Source organism: Oreochromis niloticus, linkage group LG2, assembly GCF_001858045.2.
Source record: "Oreochromis niloticus isolate F11D_XX linkage group LG2, O_niloticus_UMD_NMBU, whole genome shotgun sequence".
In the NCBI taxonomy this organism is placed as follows: Eukaryota; Metazoa; Chordata; class Actinopteri; order Cichliformes; family Cichlidae; genus Oreochromis; species Oreochromis niloticus.
In genome coordinates, this window is record NC_031966.2 from 13,483,985 (window position 1) to 13,495,531 (window position 11,547).

The following is an 11,547-nucleotide window of genomic DNA, read 5'->3' on the forward strand; positions in this document are numbered from 1 at the left end:
TCACATTTTTGTCATTCCTTCAAAATTTCAGAGCCTTAATACCTCCATGATGGGAGTAAAAAAAAAAAGTCTACTAAGTTCTGCTTGTATGTTTCTATCTTCCCAGTTGCAAATTACTTTTCTAGTGTTTAATGAAATTCTTGTCCATGACCATTTTTAGGACTTGGATAAATGTCATTCCCTGTGAATATGACATCTGCAGAAATCCTAATTTAATTTGAAATATGTTCAAAGTGACAGTATTACATTTAGAGGAGGGAGAAACACATTAACAAATGAAATGTCACAAGCTCGAGTCACAGTTTTACAATTCAATCAAGTGGGGAGATTTCCGTACATGGAATATAAAATTGGTTGGAGGGGATACATATGAGAAAATTAAAAAAGAAATAAAGTTCTTTTTTTCAGGTTTTAGGTTTCGTGGCCCATTCAAGGACGTTTCTTGCCTTTACTCTGGCAGTACACCTCAGCTATGTGATGGGAACAATTAATGGCACAATCTTGTTAACCAAGTTCTCAGGCTGAGCACAGGGGAAGTGGAAATAAATAGGCACAGAAAACACACATGTTTTACAGTCTCTTTTATCCACTTATATAAACATCTGCCATTTATTTTTGGTTATTTTTTCCCTCCACGCCTCTTAGAGCAAAAGATAGAAGCAGAAAAATAAAAAAATCCTCCGACACTTTTTGAAAGCTAATTATTTTTTAAACTATCTTTGAAACAGCCACACACACAGCAGTTTATTCTTTCTCAGCAGGAGTGGGGGGTCCATCAAATAGTCTACTTCTGCACATCAGTGGGGCTTCTGGATTTAAGTGAAACCAAATGAGTTGATGTCTCCTTTATTAAATGCATAAGTTATTCTATTTTTTTTTTTTTAAAAAGAGCATCATATAATTCTCTCTCGGTCTTATACATGACATGACTGTTGGTTTGACATTTTCACCATGCAGAGTGCGCTGCAATGTGTTTCCAATCGGTGAGAGATGTGAAACCCACGATGGGACATGCACGCTGCCCTTTGAAATGATGCACCAGGGGGAAAACATAAACAAATGTTTGCCACCAAGCACGTTCAAATCACCCCCTCCTCCGTTCATTGCTCGCCCACCCCCGCTCTCGAAAAAGCCACAGCCTCACATGTGACACATTACCAGCAAAGCAGAAAACATGTTTTTGGAATTAAACTATTACGAGGCCTCCAAACAAGATAAATTTCCTAATTGGCTCCTTTCACAACATTTACATATTGCCCTTTTTTTCCAAGGAGGTGGGTGCCATTGGTTTGCTGGGTGTGATGTAGAAGTGTCCTGTGGAGGTAAAGTTTATGAGAAACAGTCTGATGGAGAATCACTGCGGGACAGAACCACACTGGGAGAAAAAGAGTGGCCGTGTCGACATACGAAGCAAAACAAACAGTCTTACTTCTAAGCCTTGGCAGACCCTGCTGACGGGTCTCTCGGTTTCTCAGCTTTCCTCCCAGATGCCTTTTAAGCCTTTATTCTGTTTTTTTACAGGGACTCTCTTTTTTCTTTTCGCTGCTTTGGGTGTGTGTGTCTTTAATCTCAAGGCGAATGCACTCGAAAAGCGAGAATGGGAGAAAGACTCGAAAGGGGTCCAAGGTCCACTGTGAAAGAGGTGTACGTTAGTTTCAATTAGCCTTCGATAGCATTTGATTTACAGACGCATTCACACCCACATGCTTGCAAATAATCCTGCAACAATACACATAGCCTATGTGAAACGATACCGTCAAAAAGGCCGAATCCTGCTGAACCAAAAATAGCTTCACACCGCACTTTAACAGCTCCTCACTTTCGCTGTCAAGTTGAGCAAACACAGACGTCACAACTATCAGAGGAGTCTTCCTTCTCCCTCTCCCCTACCCACTTCTGAAAAGCTGCTGCTGCTGAGAAACTCAATCTATTGTTTGATGTGAACAGACAGATTGTCTTCCAAAGACTGTCAAATACTTTGTGTAAACAACCCCCATTTTAACCTTCCCCAAAGTGTGACTTAATAAAGATGAAAATGTGAGGTGTCCGTTTCCCCTGTGCTCGGGCAGCAGAATGAAAACCACATGCGTAAATACAGCCCGGTGTGTGGCGTTAAGTGCGCACATGAGAGAAGAAACAGTAATCAGATTGGTTTCCTGTGACAAACAATAACATTTATTCTAAACCAGCGGCATTTTTCTCAGGGAGAGGCAGTAGCTCCGATGCTAATCAGAGCCAGACTTATGCTGGCTCCAGAACGGAGGGATGTTGCTACCTTTGTACTAGCATGGTAAGTGGGAGGTCATGTTAGCACTGGTGTGAGACAAGATGGTACCGCTGTTTAGGAATTGCTTTTGTTTGGAAGAGGATTCAGAGGAAAGCAATCATGGATCATTACTTAAATGCAGCCCTTAAAGGTTTTATTAGGAAGGCTTTTACTGGGATTTTCCACTTTGTAAAGAACCTCGACTTATTAGCTTATTAACTCCTGGCCTGTAGAGGTGCAGGCAAATGCATCAAGACTTGTAGAACATTTAATTCTTACATTTTGAAGTAATATGCTGCATACATTTGTTAAATGTCCTCACATATGGTCAGAACAGTAATTCTACTGTTGCAGTTTCATGGAATTGACCACTGTGATGCGTAGTGTATTTAGTTATTGGTAGACACATTAGTAACAAGGCATATATGGAGCTGAATGGCCCATTAGACGTGATATGTTAGGCTATAAAATATAAATTTTGTTGATAGAATGTGATTTTATAATTTAAAAGAAAGACCTTTTGTTAGCCTGTTGTTAGCATTTCCCTGGACCCCACTTTAAAGAAATTACTGTACTGGAAAGTTGCGATAAGTGATTTTTTTTTCAACTTTAGGCTGTTCTGCTTTGTACAAATATTGGTCAGCATCCTGATTTTTTTTTTTTAAAGAATTACTTTTACATACCAAAAATATTTTTCATGCTTTTAAATTTAAATATGGAAAATATCAGTATCTATATTGCAATCAGCATGTCTATTGGCCAGGCTGTACTGAAATTAAAACATTTTATCATGATCATATTTAACTTTCTGAAACAATATCTTGAAGCTCTCTTTTATACACTTGAATGAAATTATCTAATACCTCACATTTCATACTGTGGCATAGAACCACTGAAATATATATAAATCTATATACAAAAGGTACTGTAAGACATTACTTTCAGCCATATTGCAAAAGTAAAGTGACATGAAGATTATATAACACAACTGGTCTTTTTTAGTGTATTTGGATAAAATATTATATCAACTGAGATTAAAAGGATATTTTATGGGAATAATATTTACTCCTTAAACTGGTCTCTACTATAAGGATTTCTGCTAATTATTTAATGTGGAAGCTTATCTCAGGTTCTGTCCATTTTCATAATGAGTGATAGCTTTGGTACCCCATGTTGCTCAGCTTAACTGTGATCAAGTGGAGGCATGTGGGAGCTCCCAGCATGCTTACAGTCCCTAACAGACAAACGTGCCGGCGATGACGGATCACACGGTTTTCATCACAAACTCATAGGAGTGTGAGCTTTCCTCAACTTAAGGCTTCTGACCTAAGAGCTCTCCCCCGTTGGGGTGATTTTAGTTGGACAAATTTCCCCTCCTACAGGGTCTTTGCCGGCTGCGAAGGGAGCGGCTACAAGACTCATCTGCCTCCTATTAAGTTCCTAAATTGAATGCACACACAGTGCATGTGTTAATGGATAGAAATGTGGTATAAGGACATGGCGTGCAGGGCTGGTAAAGAGAAACTTCTCTCATAGCTTGATGCACTGCAAGGGTAGCCAGAACTCTCAGTTTATCTCTGCTATTATTTCTAGTGTTATGTTACATGGCAGAGGTTGGAAAGTCTGATATTTCTGTGTTATTTATTTACGCACTGCACATGTGAGCATTTTCCTTAGAGACAACTTAAGAACTTCAGAAATGTACAATATTTTCCTTCTTATTTTCACTTTTGCGGCCTGCCAATATGACCTAGAATTACATGCCAAATGCTAATGTTGACTTATGTAGACACCAAAGTCACTTCCCAGCTGCTGTTGTGTATCAGCACAACCTTTACCGAGTTGCAAAAAAGGCATTTGCTGAAAAGAATATCACCACCATCCTCATAAGTTGCATGCTCGCTAAAACATTAAACACTAAAATGAAGACTTTCTGGTTAAAAGATAGAGGTGAATTTTTTTTTTGGTACTGGCAATTACAAAGGAATACTTCACCGAGTAAAAAACTAATTTTATATTTTAATAATACAATAGAGGACAACGTCAAGAGTGGATGTCCACTAGCTGATCTGACGAGTGGATGAGAAAACTTGTTTCACACATTGCACATAAGTGTGTGAGGATTACTTGGCGAGGGCTGTTAGCGGGGCGCCGTGCAAGTGAAGTGTGTTCAGTGTGGAGAAAATCTCATGGCAACAGTCAGCACCAGTTGTTTGATACTGTAGCTCAGCCTGAGCTTTGGCATGATGGGTGCCTTGCTGAGCCCACAATGGATCATGCATGACCACAGCACTTAAAAATAGAAGCAGAGAAAGCAAAACTGCAGATATTCTAGCAGCTCCCTTGAGGGATAAATATTGTGATATGAGCCATTTATAATCAATGTGAAAACAAATATATTTTCTTTGAATGTATTACAGTGACACAAAGTGACTCTCTTACATGTGAGAAAATGTGTGTTAGCGTTATTGCGTTTGAAGGTTTTTCTTTTTCTGTTCTTTTTTTAATAGAAAAGATGCATACCAAGCTTGGGGAATAGAGACCGACAGTTAGCATGTGTCCAGCAGACAAGTAAATGGTAAGATAATGAACTCTGCTCAGTTGTGTCTTTTTGAACTTGTATGTTTCAAACTTGCATAAAGGCAGGTAGTATCCTTTGAAGCTTTTAGACATTTTCAGTTTGTTGCTTCTACATTTGCCTTTACAATAAAGTACATAATGCAGTAGGATCTTTTTAGATCTTGTGCTAAAACATAAATCTGTTCTTTCAGCTGTTTTTTTTTTCACTTAAAAGTCATAAAGGAAACTCTAACATTTGACTAAACAAATCAGTATTTTACAATGATGAATGCCTTATTCTCACAGTCCCTCCACTCTGAACATGAACACAAAGTTATTTAGTTATTTAGTTATTTTTTATTCTTTTTACAGTCGTTACTTATTTAAATCACTGTAAGCTTAACAAGAATGCTACTTACTGTACAGGCAAAGCTATCAATAGCATTAAATAGCAGTAGTAAGTAGCTTTAGAAGTAGCAATGTTACTTAGTATTTGCTAGATGTGTAAATAGGCTCATAATTGCTAACATCTTTACTATATCAATTCCTACGGGATAATAGATCAGCGCTATGTTATGCTGCCTTATCTAGGTCAGGTTTTTGTTATGCACCACCCACTGAGAATATTAAATTTGGGCATTGTAGGCCTAACACTTATTACTATGCTTGCGGTACCAGTCACTGGGTCACATACGAAGACAGTTCTGACACATATGAACTGTTAAAGTTCCTAACCTACCAATGATGGCGTAAATCTGCAGTTAATGAGATGCTGGGATACATTTAACAGTTTTCTTTTTTAACATTTGCAACAGGTGTGCCAAACTTCACCATCTTTTGCTATTAAAAGACAAACAGCAAATATTTTGGTATTCAGATCATGGAGTGAAAAATTGAGAAGTGAAAGAGGATTAGGAACAGCTTGGAGTGCAATTTGAATTAGCCCTTTGGAGATGACTTGTGTAGGAAAATGAAATGTCATCCTCTCCCAGCAAGAAATGCAAAACATGCGAACACGTGGAGAGAATCTTTTACTTTTTTCTTTTCCTCTAATGTATACTGACTCTTTGTGCTGCACAGTAAGATGTGTCAGGCGCAAGTCATCACTCCGAGGATGAGAAACCACTGCCTGCAGCTCCTTGAAACGCTATAACACTCTTGCTATAGGGTGAGCGGTACAGCTGTTTTCAAATTGTGCGTCACAACTTCAAACCTCCTTGGACTAATTACCTCCTGCGGCGCTGCATCTCCCACCAACAAAAAAGACAGTTCAAGATTGATTTATCATTTAGAAATGATTAATGCAAACCACAACTCCTCTGTGTGTTTTTGAAAAGAAAAATGCTGAAGTTTTAAAACAGGAGCATTTCTGTTCTTTAATATATTTGTAATTGGTCTGTGAATCTGCACTGAAATGCAAAGTGCTACTTATTCCATGAAGTCAAATAATCATTACTTCTTTGCAAATGATGCTTGCTTTGGAGTAATAATCCACCATTAAATCTGAAAGTCAAACTAAAGGGTGCTTCAGTGAGCTAAAGCTCAAGTAAGCAGCATGTAGAAAAAGTGATCAGGTTTCACTTTAGGCATGAGCTATTCCATCACTAGTTTTATAGACATAAAATCTCAACGTGCAGAATTATTCTTTTCTTTTTATCCTAGGAGAAAAACTTACGTGCAGCTCCTTGTTGCTGGTTTTGAAGTTGATATTCAAGACTTATATAAGATATGATATGATGGGAGCAGAAGAGAGGGAGTTGGATGGTTCCTTTGCTCCCCTGCGTTCTGCAGTTAAGGTTCTGGTTGTGTCACTGAAACAGGCTTAAACACTGGATATGTTTCCCAAAAACCGTTTTTGGTGAGAACACAAATACTCGAGTCATAACAACATGATCACATTACATATTTCTCTGTATTATTGTATTGCTCATGTAATGAGGGCATCAAAGGAGCGCAAATGTGCATTCCATTGAATTTCTTTTTGCTGTGATTTGGTTAGAGGCGATAGGATGACAGATTTAAAAGAGCATCTCAAACCACGTAAAACATGCTGAAAATATAACCAGCCGTTCTGTAAAGCTCCATAAGGATCTGATTTTTTTCTGCCTGTCACTGTTTTTCATCTCTTCATTGATGCAAGGTTTACTGGATGTTAGTCACACACTCTTGTCAGTCATATCTTATTTGAATTTCATTACTCCTTTTTGCTTTGTTGCATTTTTCCTTTAGTTAATAATAAATAATTTCCTTATTGGCTTTGCATAACAATTCATTATTGTTATAATTATTATTATTCATCATAAAAATGTGTCTAAAATATTGTTTGCCAGCATATGACAGTCACTTATGGTTAGCAGTGACTTTTGCTTTGATCATTTTAATAAATATCTAGTGTGTAGTTACACTCTGTCTTTTAATATTAATTTTTCTTGACCTGCTGGAAGCTATAAAGAGGTCACACATGTCAGATGATGCATTCACTAGCTAGAAAGACGTACTGGTAACTGATCATAACACTACATATTAGTCAATTGGTATGATCTGCTGAATAAAATACAAATTACTTCATACTGGCACTTTGATACAAATCTGGAGCATTAAATGTGAATAAAGACTGTCTGCTCTGTGTGCAGTCCATTAAAAACAACTTGCACATGTTACACAAATGTGCTGTTTATAAGTTGTGTTACAGGGGGCGAGGTTGTGTTTCCACGGTATTTACCAGCCCTCTTTATGAGTGTTGACTTTTCATGACTTATTCCTTTTTGGTCATGGATTTTGATACCCTTTACATAAAGACTAATTCTATGTTTTCAATAATTCGATGATAAATGAGATGCAGTTAATGGGATGTCACTTACTTTCTCTTCCCTGATTCTGTATCTTGAGCATGCTCAGTGTGTGCGGTGGGTGGGGGGTACTTTACTACAGATACAAGGCACATGCTGTATGGTGATGATGGGTCTGAAACTAGGTTATCCATCACCGACCTTCCTCAGTCCATGGGCCCCTGTCCAATACCACATCCATTATCAAGTTGTGGGGACGCAACAGGGAAAATAAAAGGGCTTTTTCCCAACAGGAGACTACATTAAAATCGTATGGACAGACCTGAGAGCCGGCAGATCTACTACACTCGCTCAGGAATGTCTTCTCATAAATGATAAAATAGTTTGCATGGATGGCAACTGAACATGTATGACTTTTAATGATCCAATTTAGAAACACATTATGTGCTATTCAAAATTATTATAAAAAATCTAAAATGTAAAAAACAAAATAAAAATTAATTGAATAAACTTGTAATAATTTACATTTTATACAAAGCTATATTTGTGCATATATGGACATAATATGTATTACTATAGATATTTAGATGCAGTAGTAGAAACTACAGTGTGGAGAAAAAGGATTTTCTTTTCTCTGTAAGATGAGGCAGAAGAGAAGAAAAATCCCACTACGACTTGGCCAACACAGCTTTTTTATATTGTAAATTAAGGAGAAGACTGAGAAGACTGTGGCTTTCTAAGCAAACCATTATGATAGTTAACGTAGAACCACTTAAAAGGCCAGCTGCAGGAGTGACGTGAATAATAGTGTTTAATTTGTCTAATCTTAGCTGGAGCAGTGGGTGGCGGGGGTGGGGGGTTGCACTGGTACCCTGCTGGCACTTGAAGAGAACTTCTTCCACCACAATGTGGTGCAAATGCCCTAAATTATCATTTGGCTGTGTTGCTGTTGTTTTTTGTGCTTTTACCCTTTCATTTGTAGTTTGTTGTTAACATGTGTGTACAACGGACAGACATGGCGGGACTACTGTGGAAAAGTTCAAGAGTGGCACACGCCAAGAAGCTGATTGAGGAGATGATTTTTTTCAAGGGCACTGCAATTTACCCAGGCACTATGAAATCCCTATAAATAAATAATTTAAGAACTTTATTGAGGTAGTTTGGAAAGTATTTACAAGGGTAAGTTCCTCTGACCCCTTTTGCTGCAAGAGAGACGCTCACTTGCCCACATTTTAACGTTACATGTATGGTGAGCCTTATTTAAAATGTCAATAAAATTGTCTCCTTTTGGAAACTTATTTGAAAGTGGCAGCTCTCAGTGTGAGTGGTTAAAAATACAAAATAATGCATGATATCAACAGTTTTGTGAGTATTCATCATCTCAGAGTTGCGGTTTATACTGAGCTACATTTCCTTTATTTTATTTTCCTAGCTGAATTCAGCACTGCCTCCTGTGTTGGCCAGCACTAGTTTTGCAGTGGAAAATTTACTGCTGATTTTTATGCTGCTTGTTTTCAATTTGACTCAGTTTTACTTTCCTGTAAAAGACTGTCGAAGTTGAGACATCTCCTGCAATTCTCCTCCCAGCCCTGCTCAGCGCTGGTTTGTGTTGGAAGCAAAGATGTTGTTATATGCTACAAGCAGCTAGACAGTCTCATACTATTTATTGTGATAATCCCTTAGCACACATTATAATTATGTGACAGAGCTAATACGTACTGCGCTGAAATGTAAACTAATGACATCAAATACATGTATAAGATTTCAGGATTGCTACTAGAAACAGGAGGAAATGTCTTTTAAGTGTTAAATTATAAACATTAAAGGCTTCTGCGGATGTAACAAAAACAAATCATGCTCCAAAACAGCCAACGTAAAGGGACGAAGGCAATATACTGTGAAGGAATACTGTGTGTCTGTGTGTGTGTGTGTGTGTGTGCCTGTGAGTGTAGATCTCACCTAAATTAAACCATGTGGTCACCAAAAGCCCCCAGCCCTTGCCCACCCCCCACCTCAATCCCCTCGTCCCTTCAATCCAGGCCTCTCATTGACCTTCCAGGCGCTCATTGTCCCAAAGTGAGACTTGATTACTGGCCTAAGCCCTGTGAAGGTTCGCCTCAGTGGCCACAGCTGATCTTTTATACTAATTTCGGATTAATGCGGGGTCTGCAACACTGCGTAAACACAGCCACTGAGAAGGCCCCTGCCACACAGAGCTAAACATTAATCCTCCTTAATGCTGAGAGTCAACTTCCAGTCCTTATCAGAATTTGTCTTAATCTCTGCCTAGGCTGTACAAAACTCCACTGCTCAATAAGTAAAATGTACACCATCAAACAACAAATGAGCCAATGAACGGTGCTGGACTTGCACTTAAACAACACGATGAATTGAAATGAAATCAGTCTTACCTTAGGGATCCCTCAAACCTGTTGCTCTAGCCTGCAGATTCAAATGAAGAAAAGGGATAATAGCAGTAGCTGCAGTTTTTTTTCTCGTAATTTAAAACATTCATGAGTTAATTCGTAGCTATGCTGTGTGCAAATTTTAGCCTTCTCTTCCTTGATTTCAGTCTGAGCCACAAGCACGTTTCGCTACTCCCCTACTCTCTTTCGTATTTTGGTCTCTCGTGCCGTTATGGATCCACTGATGTGTGGGTTTTGACCATGTGGGTCCGAGTCCCTGTCTAGTCTAGCGCCCGTCCCTAGAGTGAGAGTGCTTCTCTGTAATTTTCTCAATATGAGATATGTGATATATTATTTCAGCAAATATCTGGGCTTGGTTCAGCAGCATTTGGGATACTTTGATTTATGTGTGGATGTTTTTGTATCGGAAGCACTGGCAAATTTACAGTATGGTAGGTAAAATACTTTCTTTCTTCTTAAAATAGATGGAGAGGATTTGTCTTTTCTGGGTGCACATTTTCTACATGTAGATTTTCTTTTTCTTGAAGAAAAGAAACAAAGAAAAGAGTGGCAACAAAGTTTCTGTTTTTAAATATTCTTTTACGTTACTTCAGACTTTGGGACAAACAGATATGTAGTGTGCCAGATGGGAAATCCCTGTATTCCACACTGTCTACTATATTTCAATTTAATCCAATGTAGTTTTATTTAGAGAGTGCCAAATCATCTCATGCTTTATATATGGTGCTTTATATTGTTCACGCAGTGTGAGTTCAAAAATATAAATATTAACCCACAATATTATGTCACTTTAAACATTTAATTTGATAATATCAAAGAGTTCTTTGTTTGCCATGTGATTAGTCATTCATTCATTTAAAAATCTTGAATTATTTACTGAAGTTGTAATGTTTCAGTTAATTGACAATGTAATATAAACTTTTGTATCGTAGAAATTGATATATTCAGAAATATTTAATTACATTTCACCAGACTTTGCAAAGGAAAAGTAGCAGCTCATTACAAAATAATAGTGATTATTTTGGTCCTATTGGAAGATGAGCAGCCAAGTCCTTTGGGTGAGGAAGATTATACTGAGGCACCAGAGGGAACGAGGCGACTAATCTCTCTGTAGCCCAGTCCAACAAACACTGCTGCAGAACGACATGTGGACCGTGGAAGAGCTGCGTGTGTGGACTGGACTGTGTGCATGCTAAGCTGGCAAATGTAAACACAGTCGGCTGGGGAAAAAAGGGAGGCCACATAATTATAAAGATTTAAAGTAAATGCCAAAGCGAAGTGTAAGCTCTCATAAAACAGAGAAGCATGGAAAGAAGAAGCGGGGAATGCCGTGTACTCACCTACATAGATACGAAGGCCTTAGCCGAGTTGCTGTTTTAAACGGATTTTTAGCTCTTACGCACCACAGCCAGGGTGAGACTCTGTTGACTTTTGCAGTCTCTTTTTGGCCACACTCTACTTTGCAAAACAAAATTATCCCATTCTGAGGTTTTGGGAAAGAGCTTTT